At 41.4% G+C, this 18,494-nt stretch overlaps 1 long non-coding RNA gene across 1 annotated transcript; it reads left to right on the forward strand.

Annotated features, from left to right (window-relative positions):
- Positions 1-2,022: 2,022 nt before the first annotated feature.
- Positions 2,023-2,999, forward strand: LOC112956602. The gene is made up of 2 exons (XR_003251074.1): positions 2,023-2,129; positions 2,952-2,999. It is a non-coding gene; the product is annotated as an uncharacterized LOC112956602 (long non-coding RNA).
- The last annotated feature ends 15,495 nt before the right edge of the window (positions 3,000-18,494 follow it).

Consider the following 18,494-nt stretch of genomic DNA (forward strand, 5'->3'; position numbering starts at 1 on the left):
AAAGCACAATTTAAAAATATAATCAAGAGTTTAAAAAAACTCCTTGCGTTTTATTCAAATCATATTAGTACTAGGTGTTAACTGAGTGAGGCCATCCTTTAGTGAGCTTTCTACAGCTTTTACCATTTTTAGCTGTTTTCTACAGTAGTTCGGAGGGTTCTATGAACATATTTGACTAGCTACATAATGCTATTTCTTAAAAAAGAAACTTTTCACAGCAGGCTGCTGGTTCCATGCAAAGGTTTTCAAGATGATTCACTTCTGCCATGAGTGATTTATCCCCAGATAACCCAACCTTGTGTTACAGCAGTGACCTGTATTTGATGCCCCTACTTAAGGCAGTTCTCTCTGAGTTTAAGCAGGAGCCACAGGTGTTTCCAATGGCCTTGATGGGGCTCCATAGCCTATGGATATTGCTTATCTCAGACTCAGATGCTGCTTTCTGTGACYATCTCAAACAGGGTGCCAAAAATCCCTTTTGGAAGGAGGGACCCACCTGACCCGGGTTTTTCTGGGACTCCAGAGGCATATATGATGCTGCCACCACTGCCTCCTAAATGAAAATATTTAGAACTTTTATTTCGGTGGGATGTACTTCTTTCTCTTTCYTTTTTTTTTTTTTTTTTTTTTTTTTTTTTTTCCCTTTAATGGAGTCTGTTGCCTAAATACTTCCTTGCTTTTGTCTTCTCTTCTGTTCTGTTCTGTTCTTACTTGGAGGGAGCACTTTTGCTCCAGAGATTTATGGCAGTGGAAAACAGAAGACAAAAGTCTCATTGATGATTTTAGATAACAAAGGAAAAACTGAACAAGAAGGTAATTAAAGTAAAATCCTGAAAGCTCTTCATTCTACAAGGTAAAACAGTGTCTCTAAATCCCAGTTTAATTTTTCTTGTCATGTTGACTATCCAGCTCCAACGAATAGACAAAATGTTCTACTGTATCTCCCTTTGTGTACATATTTTTTATTCTTTTTCCTGYACTTATATTACAACAGGTTGAGAATTTGCAAGAAGCTTCACACACAAAGGAAGCGTATTTGCTGTGCAGTCTGGTGTCTATTGGGCTTTAAACCTATTTGAAATAATGAATCATGATCTATTGTAATTAAATATAAAGCAGTAATTAACTGAGTGTTATTAACAAAGCTAACCAAGAACAGTTTGTAAGGTTCACATTTCCTTTTACAGAAATTTCCTTGCATATGAAAAGACTGTCTTTGAACCTTTAGTTGAAAATCCAAGCCAATCACAAAAGGCATTTTTCAGTTTCTGATGTGGGAATTGCATTGCTTTATGCAATACAATATTACATTATTTGAAGTGTAGAATTATTGTATGAATAGCTTATATAAGAATTCTACCAGTAAAAAAAAAACATATTCACTTCACTGCAGATATTTTTCTATTCATTATTGTGTAAGATGTATATGAATGGTATTCAATTTACTTGAGTCTATGGAACATCTCTTGATGATCTAGGTCTGATAAAGCACTCCAGAGAATATCTAAAGCATCCTGCCTCACAGCAAAATTTCCAGCTAGGATAAAATAGTCAATTCTATTAAATGTTGTCCAGCTCTTCTTTCCTAGCAGAGTTTATGAAACTCACCTTGGGCAAGAGCTGCCCATCTCTGGGAGACCTTAAAGGCTTTTCCATATTGCAGATGCACAACATCCTCCGCGATAGTCGTGGTAGCAGATGACTGCCAAGGCTAAGACAGGTCTCTGGCTGTGTGTCCTTGCGCCTCGGCTGTGCCTTCTGTGAATACCCACCACTGTATGGAACATGTTTATTAATTCATCGCTGAGTTACAGGATTTGCTTGCCAGGATCCAGCGTCCGAGAGTACAAACCCAGGTACTATTTCTCATTCCTATTTCACCCATTCGAAGCGCAGCCAATCGCCCAGAGCCTCCCAGCAAATACAATTATCTCTGAAAACTTATTAACTGCTGGGCTTCGGAGAGCAAAAGACATGTGAAAGAAAAGTGTTTTCTACTAGCTTGGAGGGAACAGAAAATGCGCAATAGCTCTGCTGGACAGTGAGCAGCYGCAGCAGCCTCTGAACGCCGTGGTCGCACCAGCAGGGCCAAGATTTTCTGCACCCTGTGTCAGGCCTGAGAAGGACAGGTACGGTGGGTGTTTGCACTAGGACACCATGCCAGTGTGTGACTCCGGGAGCAGGGTGTCGTATCCCGAATTCTGCTCTTTGCCCCAAGAAGGGCTGTCCCCAGCTTTGCTCTCTGCCCTTTCTGCTGAGGGGCTCTGGAGGGAAGCGGGAGTCCAGCCGCTCCTCTGGTCTCCAGAGCCCCAGSGGGAGGCTGAGAGATTCGGCTTCATCTCCTCAGCTTCTTTCTCCTCYTACGTGTTTGCGCTGGCTTTGTGCTGCTTTCCTTAACCAAACCGTGGTGGTCAATCCGGCTAATCCCCGTCACTCCTCTGTGCCCACATAACCCGAACCATCCTTCCCAGGATCCTGATCTTTTCCCTTGCCTGCCCAACCTGTGCAAGGTCTGCAGGGTCCCCCAGGGAGGTGGCAAAACCACAACAAATTGGGTTCTGTTATTTCCCAAAATCCAAAGTTTAGTTGTCATTAGGATGTAAATGTCATAATATTATGAAACTAGTGCATCAGGACAGAGCACATCTTCTGCTTTGACAGTGTTTCTTTCTACGTGATGTGACATTTGGGTAACATTTGAGGGAGGGCTTTTTCTTTTTTTTGTGSAAATGCTCTTTCTCAGCTTTTCTGGGCCACTAGTCCTGCCTGTTAAAAAATCATTTAAAATAAACGAATTCACAGAGTCTTTTTATTTTTTTTTTTTAACTTAGTCCAGCAGCCAACTTATTATTTTATTTAATCTGCTTCTCAGGGCAAGAAAAAAAAAGGGTTTATTTTGAGTTGATGCATATCAAGAAGCATGTCTCATAGCTGTTTATATATATTCTCAGGTTCCTAAGAGATTGCCTGCTGGAGAGCATGGGAAGAGAGGACTGGCATGAAAGAAGAAAAAAAAAAAAAAACAGGAATATAAAATCTGGTTAAGCATTTATTTGAATAGTAAAACATATATATTTTAAATTCATTCATGTGAATCCTCTAAGCTGCAAAAAGCAGAGTTCTGTAAAATGACTCTGCTTGTCCAAGGACAACATCTGGTCATCCTGAAACAGTGTAATTTCTTGGACTTTGCTTCTGAAATGAGTCCTAAATTGTACCAGAAGCCACTTTCCCTTTTAAAGCTCCTCTTYGAACAAATTTTCTGGCACATACAAATGTTGATATGAAACCGATTTAAAAAAAATATAATGTCACAGATACCAGCAACCAGAACTATCATCCAGCAGCTTTTACCAAAGCAGAAGTGTCAGGCATGAGTTCTTCAGGCTTTCTGTAAGGCTCTCCATCCATTCTCCAAGCCCATCAGGGCAACATCGTTCAGCTGAGATATTTGAGGGGCCTGCATAAGATTATTTTCTCTGCTTAGAATATCATTGTAATTTAGTAATTCAGTGGGAATTCTTTTCCAGGAATGACTTTAATGCATTTTTTTTTTTTTTACTTGCTTTTTAATCTTTTTTTTTTTTTTTWTATATATATAAACCATAGAGCAGAAAGGGGAAAAGTTTCTTTGGAAACATCTTTTTTTGTGTGTGTGGTTTTCACTCATCTACTTGGCTCATGTCTCAAAAACACCACTAAGGAAAAATGTCTCTGAAATCCAGAGCAAGTATGTTTGCAAAACACCACTACCTTGAGTCTGATGCAGGTCTTACTTGGGTGAAATAGGCATGGCCAGTCTAAAATTTTCARAGGAAAAAGCTCAACAAAATATAAAAAGCCAAAGGAATGAATGAAAATAGCCAAAATTAAGAAGAGAGTTTTATGAAAATATTATAGAGAAGAGGCAGAAGAACAAAAGTTTAATAGATTGATTCTCTCTCTCCCCATTTGAGACAAGGAAAGGAAACTACTTTTGTGAGGTACAAATATCACCTTTAGATATGTGTTTTAGGATGGGATGGGATGGGATATGTGTTTTCAGCTCGTGCTTGTCCTTTTCTATTTCATTAAGTCAAACTAAAAGGACTGAGATTTCCAAGGATGCAGTGCATTAACCACTGGTTGTAGGAATCATGCAGTGATGATATGAGGAAAGCTGGATATATTGTGCTATTACTTAAAACCAACAAGCAAGAAAGTCATGAACACATCAAACCAGTATAATAAATGATTAAATGGACTRGCAGTTTGGATTGAGGTATCTTTTATTCAGCTCAAGAGGACTGAAAAAGAAATATTGGTACTCTTCAAATAAAATAATATCTGAGTGTTTGAAGAAAATATTATTTTAAGCAAATTTGCTTCTCYAGCCATCATACATAAATACTAAGGCAAAGATGGGGAAGAAAATTGTAGGAAATACTCGTAGGTGCCAGGAATCTCTGGATCATGGGCTTTTCACTGTAAACATTAGGGGAAAAAAAAGTATTTGAAATTGTATCTCTTTGCATATCAAAATTTGCAAACCTGCTGATATCTGGCATGGGCTTTCCAATGGAGTTATTTCTGCATGGTCCTGATTCTGGATGATACTCCCAAAAAGCAAAAATATTTTAAATATTACTGCATAGAGGCCCTTGTGATACACTGGAGTTACAAAAGCAAAGTATCTGAAAGCTGATGGAAATTGGCAGATCACGGCTGAACAATCACCTGATGCTACAGAAGGGTAAAACTGAAAGATGAAGAGGTGCTTGCAGGTGAGCTACTTGTGTCCTTGAGGGCACCTGGTGTAACCACTTGTGATGCTGCTATAGCTGTCTTCACCTAGGGATGTAAGTGATACCATGTTTATAGAGACTCATAATGATATCTTCTGCTTGGTCAACATGAATATCTTAGCACCTTGTCATGTATCATGGATCTTAATGTTTGTTCTTTCTCCAGTCGTGTCACCTGATTTAATAAAATTTACCTTATTCCAACACTCATTATTCTGCAGCAACAGAAGATTTAGGCAATTTTTTTTTCTTCCTAATTTGTCATTCAGAGATGTAAGCATAGMGTTCTTCAGAATTTAAGCTTAGTAAATTATCTAAAAAAGAGTTGTCATTGTGACTGTTTTGCGCATTTTATTCCAAATAGGCACTTTCTAGACAAGCATGAAGACATGACTGGAGTCCAGCAAATGTGCAGTGTAAGGATATATGAGAGAGGGGAATCATGGCAGGGACACAAGTCGCAGAGCTTGGTGTACAAACCAACAATATCGGCAGCAAAAAGCACTGCCCTGGCCCAAAGATCTGTGTGAATTTAAAAATGCAGAGAAACTGACTTCAGAAGAGGCAGAATTTCCCCTGGGATGAGTCTAGACTATATTTTTGCATATTTTGTCTTCAAATTTTAAGAAATACTTGCAATTAGATAAGGCTTTTGTGTCTGCATTATAATACAGCCAAAATTACACCTTACAACAACTCTGATAATGTTTGCTAAGCAAACAAATATTCAAGTGCTATTCATACTTGTTTTTTGGTACTTTTTTAAAAAATACTTTTCAGATCCTACTCATATTTCCAAAGGTTTTTTTTTTTTACCTATGCAGATAAACACTGTCTAATTACCCGCTCATATCATTGCTGCAACCTGAGTTGTCAAGTTTTCAGCCTCTGTTATTGCAAACCCATTTTGTATTAATATCACTACAAAGTGGGTATGGAGAGGTAGCAATATTGCCAATTATTGCCATGCTGAAAACCTGAGTGATAAAAAAAGGTTAATTAACTGTGATTTATATTGATCTATACGATCATAAAACCACCGGAGTTTGGAACAACTTAATTTGTTTTTAATGATTATGACTGAAAGACTGGCAATTACAGTTATAGACCAATTATTGAATGAAAGAGTAGTTAATTTAAAGACAAAGCACTTACAGAATATTTCATTGGGAAGGACACTAAATCAAAACAATGATGCATTTGTATTTTGATGACAATGAAACCTCAGGAGCACCTGAGACATGAATTTTTAAGAGTCTTCCAACTTTAAACTCACGTTCACATTCTTTAGGTGAAATAAACCATGTTATGCCAAAATTAATGTTTGCTTTCATAAATACATCCTGAGAAGACATAGAAGTCGGTACATTTGATGTCAGTACACACATAAGTACCAGAAAGCTCTGGAGAAAAAGTTTGTGGGAAGATTTCCTTGGAAAAGCCAACAACTTCTGAGAGATACACTAGCTAAACAGGCAAGGGCARAAAGTCTAATTTAATTTGTTCAAGCGATTTCTCTGTGAATTTTGTTCAAATAGACATGAACAGAAAGAAGAGGACCTGCCAAGGTCCCAAAACTTGCCCAAGACATCTTTGTTCTGACCAACAACTCCTGCTCTCAGTGATGCTTTGTGAAAGTTTCCATAGCAATGGGTTACTAAAGTAGGCCTAACCTCTCCTGAAACATTGTGCAGCAGGAACCATGATGTGAGAGCCAGCTTTCTGAAGATATTCAGAGAGAACAGAGCTGTAACGAGAAAGTAACACTGGTAGTGGCTGAATGGGGCCTGAAAAAACACTGTGGACTTCTTTAAGAGATCTCTCAGGATGACATCGAGGGTCTCCAGAATTGTACCGCTAGGGTCTCCTGCAGTAACTTAAYGTGGACTTGTAAAATAATTCCTATAAGAGAAGCTTGTAGAAGCTTAATCGTAGTAAGTGATCAACCTTATGTGAGGCAATCGCTTAAGAACTTCAAGGTTTCTCTTTTTTCTTTTCTTTTTTTTGACTAAAAGAATGAGCAAAATCTGAAGCTGTGGCGAAGTGATTTTGGTTCTTCCGGAGATGGTAAAGAGCATGAAAAATGCCACAGTCTCTAAGGAAACAAGAGTGTGTTTGCAGTGTGGGTGGAATGATGTCCAGTGAGGTTGGCTGTCGGCAACTCCAAGGTGATGCACATTTGAGGAAGACCTTGAATGACATGACTTGGATGACATGCACTTGTATTTGGATGTCAAATATTCAGAAAAAAAAAAATAGTTCTTAGTCAGGACTAGAAGGAGTGGAAACCCTTGTTCAGCACACCAGAAGGCTCTGGTTGAGCTGAGTTCAGGTATCATCGCATGGCTGCAGCTGACACAATATAACAGGACAAATCCTCCCTTTCTAGCCCCATTCTGTCACCAGCATCTAGGTTAGCTCAAACACTTTCAATAAGGTGTTGCTGCCTTTTTGGTTAGATGGTTGGTTTTGACCTGGATCACAGTGACTGAAGTGGGTTAGGGGGAGGTCACTCTTGGTTGAGTGCTGTACTATGTGGTGGCCACCCTGCCCCAAAACAGCAGGAAGAGGCACAAAGATGAAATCTGTTTAATTTGCCCAAGAAAAGGCTAAGGAACGAGAAGGTTACAATCTCTGCACCTGCACAGGGAGAAATACTTGGGTAATGGGCTTCTCAGCCTTGTGTGGCAGTAGCCCCAGGCTGCTATTTGAAGCTGGACAAATTCAGATTGGAAAGGAGATTACAGTTTTTCTAAGCAAGAGTTATAAATCACTCAAGAGATTTAGCAAATGTGGGTTCTCCATCACTCTCTTCATTTAAAGCAAAATAGGATTTATTTTTTGACTGAAATATAGTCTACAATTTAAAGAGGAATTAATTTGTGCCCGGTTATAATTGGCGTTATGGAGAAAGTCAAAGCAATTGCTGTGATCACATCTGGCTTAAAAATCAATGCATTTATTAAAAAAAAAAAAAAAAAAAGACCTAAAAAAGCCACTCAAGAGGAATGAATTTCTGGAGATCACATTTCACCATGGCATATTACTTTCCACAAATGCGAGTTCATATTTGCATCAATTGTGCTGAATTTATTAAAAACAGCATGTAAGGAGGCAAATTACTTTTCAAAGAAAATAACTATTGTAACTCTTAGATGAAATCATGGCCTCAGTGACAGAAATGGCAGGAGTTCCCGTTCTATAATGGGGCAAGGCTTTCCATGCTTTTCCTTCCTTGAGAACTGCAAGCGTTTCTCGTTCTGCAGCATTTTACGGAGGAAAGCTGGGAATTTCATTGTGCAAATTGTGGTATTTCTTTTGGAAATGAAATAAACAATATCCACTGGCTATGCGGTTCGCTTCTCTCTCATGGTGTCTTGCAGTCAAGAATCAAATAAATGGAGATTGTCACATAATTTTCGGTTACAGAGRGCTGCATTATATCAGTGGGGGAGAGTCAACAACAAAGTTTTTTTTTTTAGTGTAGCCTATTGACTGAGKCTAACATAGCCTAAGACTGAGAAGGAGTTGAAATCAAAACAGATGCTGCTGCTAATAGCACAGAAATTCAAMAACTGATGGAAAGAATAGTATGTTTTTGATACAGTAAATATACAAAAAAAAAAAGTGTATTAAGTTTACAAAGCAATGGAACGATGACAGTCTTTACAGCAAAGTTCCATGTAAAACTGCTCAACATTTCTATTTTTATTCAGGAAAATATTGGGATCTTGGCAGCACAAAGCCACGTTGCTGCATTTTGCCATTCTGATGTAGTGTGAGGCCAGTTCACTTACTGGACTCCTGGGATGCTTCACACCAGTATCCAAGGAACCCTGAAAGATCCCATCCTCAAACCCTGCCCAGGAACCCCAAAGATCCTGTCCTCAAACCCTGCCCGATCCTGACTCTGACTCTCAAAGGCCACCCCTTTCTGGTTCCTTGAGGTGCCCACGTGCAGCTTCACAAGCCAGCTGCTCTGTACTCCAAAAAAMTAGGATTTTCCTTTTTAGAAAGGAAAATCAGAAGATTCCTTTTAWAAATGTAGAGTGGTTTGCATGCAATAAAAATGCACACATTTTACAAATACTTTCYGTAGTGTGAGCATTCCTATCAAGCAAAAGGAGACGGCTGATAGTCACACTTCTTAACTATTGTCCAGAGGCTTCATTCTTATTTTTTACTACAGAGAACAAATATCTATATTTTGGGGATTCCTCTTGGAACGATTGTACAAAGGAGAAGCTGTAACTAATGCGACTGCCTGCCTGAGTTTATGGGCTAGCCTGAAAAAACAGCTGGCAGCTGTGCCAACAAGAACAGAAAAGTTCTCAGAAGGTTTCAGAAAAGGTCTCAGGCAAGTTCTTCTCCAATAAAGTCTGATGTCTCAAAAATCAAATTTTAATGAAGTTTGAAAGATCCCATCTGTGGCCATTAGCTGCTTCACTGTCCATCGCAGGCTGCAGACAAATCATGAAGAAGCACCTGCACTTCATGATCATTCCTGAATCATTCCTGAATGATCATTCCCAAATCATTCGTGAATCATTCCTGAAGCAACTGCTTGCGCGGGCGACAGGAGTGATTTGCCGTGGTGCAAGGGCTGGCTAGGAGGGATTAAATCCATTGCAATTAAATCGTGATGGGTGTCTGAAGGAGACTCCTCTTTGGGAAGCAGGACAGAGAGAGCTTTGTTAATCTGCAAATGACAAAATACCTGCTTATTTCAAAGATGGAGCTATGCTCCTTCTTTCTCAACAGTGAAGTCTTTGTGTGGTGGTGACAGTGGGGCTGGACCCTCACGCATGTGGGACGTTCAGCTCCGTGTGTTCCTTAGGAACTGCAAATCCCTGGAAGCAGAGATTGACTTCTCCCTTGTGACTCACTTGTTAGTCAAACTCTCTACTAAAAATAAGGCAGAAATGTTTCAAGTGAATTATTCCATTTGGGGTTCCTCTAACTTGAAAGCAGCTTTTCGTCCCCTACCCCCCACAAAGTTTTCTCAGTGTCAACACTATTTTGCAATTTTGAAAAATAAACAGGCCTCAAAATGACTTATTTCATATGGGAGAATAATATATTCTGTCGGGAATACATTACATGTTGCATTTACTAATCAGCATCTTCTGATAATTTTTACTCTGCATTGCAAATGCAGGCAGCCCGTGTAACATCTGCAGTGCTCAGATAGCCTGGAAGTGCTCCAAAAGTGCTTCTCAAAAGTGTATTAATAAAATTTCTCAAATATTTTCTATTTCTCAGTCTTGGTCTCTGATGACCGTTTAGCCAATGGACTAACTACATGCGAATCAATAGTTTAATGGAGTTACTTATGCCATAGTTTTAGCATACAATCAACAAATTCAAGTTACATAGAAACAGTTGTCTAGAACATAAATGCTTCGACTTGAGGGAACTCAAAGACTAAAAATTTCAAGGAAGAGAGATAAGGGGCCTCAGCTAACTTAGTAAAAGTAACAAGAATCCCCAAATGTCGATGATATCCTTACGAAAGAGTTTTATAGGTCTTGCTAGAAATAAAGTGGAGACCCAGGGTGTTGTCAGAAACATTTCAAGGAGGAGACAATCCAACAAAGTGCAGCAGCTATAATATAATATTTAGTTTTACCATTCAGCATGGGACCCCCGAGCACCTGATGTGACAACCCAGGGCTCTGCAAAGGCGGCAGCGAGACAGAGGGACAACATGGAGCAAGGAGCACGGCTCTTTGGAAAGGCACCTTCCGAATTGCTACGGAAATTCTGCTTGTTTGTGGCAACAGCTACACTGGAGGTGCTGTGTAGGACAGGGCGGAAAATAGTGTCTCTTTTGCGCAGGAGCGCAGCAGGATTAGCACGGCTTTCAAAGGGGCTGGGAACTCCTTTCCAAAACGTTTGACGGATACAGTTCCTGCCTCCGCTACCGCACGTTGGTTTCTCAGCATCCCTGCTCTGAAACTGGTGTATTTAAACGCAGGGACCAGCCCTGCCCCTCAGACTGGTCCTCAGGAAGTTCTCATGGCCGAGCTGCCATGGCTGAGGTTATTTTCAGACCACTTTTCTGCTTCCGCTCCTGCTCTGCTGCAGGCCACGTGCTACAGCAGCCACCTCTCCCCTTGCTCTTCCCTCAGCGCCACACGGGACACGGGCAGGATGTCCTAACATCAAGGTCACTCTAAAAATGCCTGGTCTGTCTCCTGCTTCCTTGTTTTAATGGTTTTGTAGAGAGCAAACCTATCACTTATTTCTGGAGCTGAGAATCCTGCTCGTAGCTGTTGAGAGAGACACACATGCAAATTCAGCATTGCTTAGGGAAAGTTGCAGTATGCCTTCTWTTAATAAACAAAAAAATAAGAACGATAAAAAATAACCTGAAAAACACAGCCCAGCTAACATGCTTATACTACCTAAATGTCCTGGTAGCATGTGGCATGGTCAAAAAATAGTAGATGATTTTAAAATCTGCCAGGTATTAGCCAGAACTATTTCTTTCACTCAAAATTATCAGAGGAGTGAAAACAACAAAGCCCTGCCACTCTCCCCCTTCCCTTCCAAGCAAATGGATTAGCTTTTTCTACACGTAACAGTGTGGCTAGAAAAGGTTCTTWAAAATGCTGAATTAAAATGTATTACATTCCTATCTACAGGCACCTTTTTGTTGTTAGCCCTTTCCTGTATGCCAGGCTTCCCGAGGGCTGGCACGCTGTGTTGTACCCCAGAAAGGGATGCTGCTGCTCCAGGACTTCATTATTCTTTAACTTGCCCAGGACTTGTCCCTCCATCAGCCAGTTGGAATGCTGACTTTCGCCCGATATCTACTGCATCCAAGTGCTCTGTCATACTTAAAGTATCACGTGAAATGCCATTTTTTATTCAGTGAACCTCTTGCCCAGGAAGCCCCYTTCCGTACTCTTCCAGCACACTCCCCAGTTTCGTGGCATCGTACACGAATGTTTACTCTGCAGACCTGGGTAAACCCTTCACGTCCCCCAACATCAGCTCTTTATAGTCCTTGAGGGGCGATTAGCCCGTTAGAGAAATCTCTAACTCCGTGCCACAACAGCCTTTTACACTAAATCACACTTAAGAGAAGGCTGAACCACATGGGCTGCTCTGCTGCACTTGCTACCAGCAACACGTTGCCCTGAACTGGGTGGCATCAGTGAAATCATGGACCGGTCCCGGCCCAAGCACTGCAGAGATGACCCCTAGAGTGAATAAACCCCAAGAGATCCTTGATGCCACCTCTGACTGGTGCTGGTGGTGGAGTCAACCAGACTATTTAGTGTCAAAATAACATAAGTGGAAATGGTTGTGGGTTGGCCCCAGGTAAGGGCCAGCAGCCTTGTGTGAAGATAGAAGCAGCCAGACGTTGCTCCTCAARCGCCTCCTTGGTATCTAGAGGTGAGCAAGAGGGGCAGCCCCAAGGCTCCATACAAATACTCACAATGCCTCGTTAGTTTTCAAGTCTCCAAGCGCCAGGAATCCTGCCTGCACGGGAGGCAGGCAAAGGAGAGACCCCCCCCGGGTTGGGAGCCGGGTCCCAACCTGGTCTCACATTAACCCAATGTCTTGCCAAGCTGCACTTCACCAAACCTGTTCTCTGCCTTGCCCATCTATACAGCCTGCAGAGAATTTATGTTTCATTAGGATAGTTCAGTGCAGAATGTTATAAAGTTCTTCTGGTGGTAAATACAGCAGAAGCAATTGAAAAATGAAGTGACTCGGGGATACAGACACATTATCCATCCCCTGTGCCTCTCGGACATGGGAAGGGAGAGAGAGGCTTCTACCAGTTTTACATCCCCGTTTTATTGGCAGGGTTTGGATTTTTTCATCTTTCCATTAAGCATTTACTGAGCTTTCTTTGTTTCTCCTTTTGTTTTCCTTGCAGGTTGTACAGCCACGGCCAGGCAGTGGCAATTTTATTTGTAAGCAGAATCTGCCAATTTGGGTTAACMATTTCTTTGTCAGACTGAAACACAAAGCTTTAATCACTGCCTTGTTATCCTGATACTCCACTTGACAAGTGACTTCTCTGAATTAAAGGGTGCCACAAGCCCCACTGAATCAAGTAACACTTCTCTGTCTGTCTCTCTGTATATTTTTTAAAAAAAATATTATTCTCTTTATTTATTTATTTGTTTGTTTGTTTATTTTGCCTTGCTTGCCTTGCTCTGCAGTTCTCAGGAAATGTGTGAGGCCCTCGCTCTACTCCAGACCTTTTGTGTGTGGGGGGGGGGAAATGTGCATCTCCCCCAGGCACTGGGGCTTCTAGGAGACAGTCTAGTCACTCTAGATAGCCTTAAAATACTGGCCCTAAAACGTAAAAGGTGCTTCGAGCTTTAAAGGAATAGTTTAGGATGATGTTGCCGAGACAATGTTGCTGACCCCAGTAAAAGATGAGTTGATAGGTCTTTGCCCTCTGTCTTTCAAACATGATGTATTTAGAGGAAATTTTTGCTTGAACTTGAGCAAGCAGAGTCATCTTTGGCCTTTGTACCTCTAGAAGAGGGTACGTGGTAGACAGTGGCTGGAGCCAGGCTCTCCAATGCATTAGGAGACGCTCACGGAGATGCYTCTGGGCTGTCCCTGCTGGGCAGGAGCAGCCCCTTCAGAAAACGAGCCAGAGCATCTGCCTCCTGACACGGCTCTGAGGTCTGCTGCCTGASGAGACAGAGACAGAACACGTGAGAAAACGGTCAAACACTAACAGATGAGATTTTACAATAAGAAAACCCAACCAATTCAACCACCTGAAAATATTCAGTTCTGACACTGGCTGGAATCCTGCTCTCCTTTCCCACCTTGAATTCAGTGGTAAAATTCCCATTGATTTCAATGAACGAGATATTTGATACCATTTTTTTTTTCATATTTTTCACAAACTTAGCACCTAGTTGTAATGTTTCTTCAYGCCACAGTGGAGAAAACCTGTAGGGTGATATTAGCTCGGCAGGCTCTGTCTCACTGCACTGCATTCGGGAAAAAGCAACCCTGAAATTTTATTAGGAAATGGCAACATCAAAAAAAATTCATTTCACAGTTCGACTTCTTGCCCGCTTTCTGGCTTCTGAACTCAATACCAGAGCAAATATTTATACGAAGCTCCTGTTTCCCTCAGCTCACAGAACTGGGTTTGAAAGGCATCATTTGTTAAAACACGCTAGAAACAAAGTCATGGGAAATTCGGAGCATTAGGACAGCTCTTTGTTCCGAGTCCTTTAACACAAAAGAAAATTCAGCAGATGGACTCAAATCCATAAGCTCACAGGAAGGGCTTTCACAGGGACGAGTTAGCTTTGTGCCAGATACTTGTAAGCCGATATGCTCCAAGATATGCAAGAAATGGATAAAGCCCTTCTCAAGGTCTAATGCTGTAATTCTCATGCAGCCAGGCACATTAGCTAAACCTGGGCTTCCAAGTCTCACTCGCAGGTCAGAACTAATGAAGATGACAATGTTAATTTTCTGGTCCAAGTAAAAAAAATCAATTTTAAGTAAAGAACAAACCCGACCTCCTTTCAAAATTATTTAGCAGAATAAAGTTGATATTCAGCTAAGTACCCTTTTATCCTACTACTTAAGCCACTCCAAATCACTGTCAATATATTTCTAAACTCTGTGCTGAGAGTAGCAAAGCTTTTACAGTTCAGAATGCCAAGGCTGACTTCATGAAAGATTAATATATTTGAGAAGGTCATTTATTAAAATACCTTTCAAAAACTTAATTTCTTAAAGAGCAAAATCATTTTCCCCCATCCCTTTAGAAGGCATTTGCAAGCACAGCTGGTAACCAGTTTTCAACTCTTGCTTTTAACAGTTCTTCAGCTTACTTTAAAGGCACGTATTTACTGGAAGAGTAGATATTTATTGAAACATTGGTTTGCTTAAACTTGCACCTCCTGCTTGCATACATTGATTTAACCTGGATTTCTCATCAACACCATAATCCTCTTTTTCTGTGGGGTTGAGGTGATGGACCCTGAGATCCAGGACCTTGCAGGAGACTCTTATGCTGGGCATCCTAGTTTGCAAACCTGCTCTGTTCTTACTGCTGCTGGAAGTCTTCTGTGATAGTTGGGTGAGGAATGAATTAATCTTTCTCCTGCTTTTTTTCCGTCTACTTAGGAATGGATTTTCCCATATATTATATAGGATACAGCAGCTCAAAATCAGATGCAAAGCTACTGTCTTGGAAAGAGGCTGACATGAATTTGGGGGTGCAAAAGGCAGCAGGGCAGCCTGTGGGAAGGCTGCTATGGGATTAGTGCAACTGAGGGATGGGGAGGCTTGAGAAAAGAGGGAGAATGGAGACAAGGAGAGGACATTAGTCATATACCTCAGGTAGCAGAACATGAAAAACACAAGCAAGATAAGGAAGGAATGTGCAGAAAGGAAGAAGAGGAGCTGGGAAACCACCAAAAAGGCAGGATAATCAAGAAGATGGAGAAGACAGACAGTGCCAAAAGCAGGAAGCARTAACAGTGCAGACACCTTCTGACCTGTCACAAGACTACTAAGAAAGCTGTTTTAAGTTTAGCAGAATGACACTTAAGACAGTATAGATTTTATTACATAAATGATTGTTTCTCATAAAAAGGAAGAAGAAAAAAACCCTTGTAGTTATTACCTAGTTCTGATGGGCTGGCACAAACAAATCCTTAAGTGACAACCACACATAGATAAATACTTGAAGGCTTACCAGCACCGACAGAGGGTAGCGTATGGGTGCTGTTCCACTTTAGCATGTTCTGCCCCCAAAATGGGTATCAGGGGACTGATCCCTCCTTGGACTGCTGGGCAGAAGCTGCAAGATGTTCACGGGCTGACACTGCTGATTGCAGTCTGCTTGTTTGGAGCTTTGCTGAGTTAACAGATGCCCTCATCAGGAGCGAAACCCTTGCTCCAGCGTGACAATCCCAATGGCTTTTCCCATTAGGCTGGGGCTGATACATCTCCCGGGACGGATTACGGGAGACTTTCTGCTGACAGCAAGAAACATCAGATAAACTCGGAACATCAGTGAGCGGCTGAGCCCTGGTAACACGGATTTTAACATGGACTTGTATCACAATTGAGGACGAGACACCTTGGCCAACTTCCTCTCTGCACAGTGCAAAGGGACCGCACGATACATCTGCATTTACCTTCCCTGCCAAAACAGCCAGTGGACCCTTACTGTTCATAGGAACAAAGCTCCTGATGCTCTTCTATCCTAAGCTTAGTTTGCTTGGCTACGGGAGCAGGACCATTAATTACATAAAATATGAGTTTTATAGCCTTGGAAAACTGTCACCTCCAAGCTTTTTGGTTTGACTGCTCTGCCTAATARTAGTTTCTCATGAGCAACTGTTCTGAATATAGCCCACGGAGCATTATCATCCTCTAATCAATAGGAATCGGGAACACTCTTTTTCAGGCTTAGATACCTGATCCTTTCCTCTTTTCCTGCAGACAAAAATTATTCAGCTCTGCTGCAGAGCTCCATTAGACGCTTTGTTTCTCACTGAATGCCTTGAATCGAATGCGTACGGCCTCCACAGATGGATAAACTGCTGTAAAAACAGATAAGTCAGCAATACTGATGGGCTCTGTTGTCTGAACGTGTCTTTTGATTGCTGAACTTCTGCCAAAGGCATCATCATTCTGTATTTACCCTTCAAGGTCACTCTGACGGTGCACGCGCTTGCAGCACCCTCCCTTGCAGAAACAGAAGCCATAAATTAGTGCTTTAGAACTGCAATTCATTGGAAGCAAATCTGCAGCACGGATCCTGTAGGTCTAATCTTTCRTAGCATTATTAGTAAATATGAAGGCACGGTCTACTTTGCTGCCTATGTTCTGCACCCAAAGGTTTTTCCTTGTGCAGAACCACACACGGGTTTCAGAGCACACTTYGCTGCATCACTTTTCTCCCTTCTCCTCCTCACAAGCCAAGCTAGCAGAACCACGGTCAAGTTGTCCTCTTTTGCATGGAGAATTTACGCCAGCTCCTGCAAACCCAGGGTGTTCTTCCTCACTTCCGAGGCCAGGATCAGTGCTGACCTTCCTGAACAGGAATCTCCCACGGGAGCTGCAAGCACCCTGGTTAGCTGTGCAGGCTCGCTGTGCGTTTTGCACTTAAGCAGGGAAGTCAACAGGAACATGACTGGAATGGGTTTCAGATGAGGCGTCCAAATCTCTTACAGCTGCCTTCAAATTCAACACTCTGAATTTGGGAATGTCCAAAGATGCAGGTGAAATAACAGGCACACCAGAAACACCCGTTTGCAAAGGCAAAAGGGTTTTTGAAMACAAAAATGCATCAACCACCAATGATGTTTTCTCTATACAAACATACTGGAACTGAAAGACATACTATCTGCTTAAATACTAATAAAGGGACAAACAAAGGCAACTGTCATCTGCTTGTCCAAAGCTTTGTGGACTTCCTTTTTGCAGCAAATGACCATTTTCTGTAATTTCTTTTCGATTACCACAACCTCACAAGAGGTGCAAGCACAGCTGACTCTGAACACCTGGGTCCTGTGCAATCCTGTGTGCAGACACGTTGCAGGGAGAGGGCAGCAAGATCCTCCTCGCGCAGTGTCAAAGGGTTTTAAGAACTTGGGTGAGGAAACTCGCTCTTACCAAGAGCTCTCAAGCCTAACCCCCTTGTGGCATTAAAAGGAAATGAGTTTGATTTCTCAGAGCCTCTGGCTTCAGAATAAGCCCTGGGAAGCACATTCAGATCACCAGTACGTGCTCTGTTGTACTTGCTGCTCATAAAGGCTCCTTTATTAATGTTTTTGGCTGACAACAGTTAGAAGTAGCACAGGTATCATTCTTAAAACACTTAAGAGAGAACAATGGAAGTGCATTTTTATTTTGGTTTTAAGCTCTTTATTTCATTGCTGTACAGCTGCATTACACTTGGCTTTAATTCCTTAAAGCATTACTTTCATTGGCAAACTACTCACTGAGCTGAGCAGAACTCACTATTGGAAAAATATACTTGAAAAAACAGCATGAGGTCAACGCCAACCAAAATCCATGGAGCTTAAAATGTCACAGTTGTGCCTGTGGCTTTAACACGTATCTCCTCACTTTTTTGATCAAACTAAATCTTGTAGTCTCAGGTCAGGAAGCCACCCGWGGAAGGCAGAGTACTCTCCTGAAACTGATTTTTCTTTTTTTTTTTTTTTCATATAGAATAAATTGGAAAACAATTATATAAAAGTGAGTGCGGGGTAATTCCACGGTCAATAATGAGCGCACGGCTCTGCAGGACTGCCAGCCTTTCCTGCATCAGTTATGGCTACTGGTAAAAGGYTGGCCAACGGGCTTGTTAAAGAGAACACTAACTGGACTTTGTAAAACATCTTTAATATYCAAAAATATAAATATGCACTACTGAAGAATAATTCAGAAGACTGCAGTGATCCCTTATGAACAGATGCTATAAACGGGAACAGTAACAGTGCTAGGTAAGGAAGAAGCAAGCTATTTTGGGAGTCCTGAAACCCTCTTCTCGTTCTTCAGCAGATCTTGCTGCTACGGTTCATTTTTAAAAAATTATGTTCTGAAAAAGCACTTTTAGGAAGAAACCTTTTACTGGAGCTATTATTTAACCAAGGCTTTCTACAGCACTAAAACACCCTGCAACTGAGTTCCTGATATAGCTTAAGAATGAGAGGAGTAAACAAGCGAGCAAAGAAAAAAACACCA

This window comes from Nothoprocta perdicaria, unplaced genomic scaffold (assembly GCF_003342845.1).
Source record: "Nothoprocta perdicaria isolate Ctin4 unplaced genomic scaffold, notPer1 scaffold_65, whole genome shotgun sequence".
NCBI lineage: Eukaryota > Metazoa > Chordata > Aves > Tinamiformes > Tinamidae > Nothoprocta > Nothoprocta perdicaria.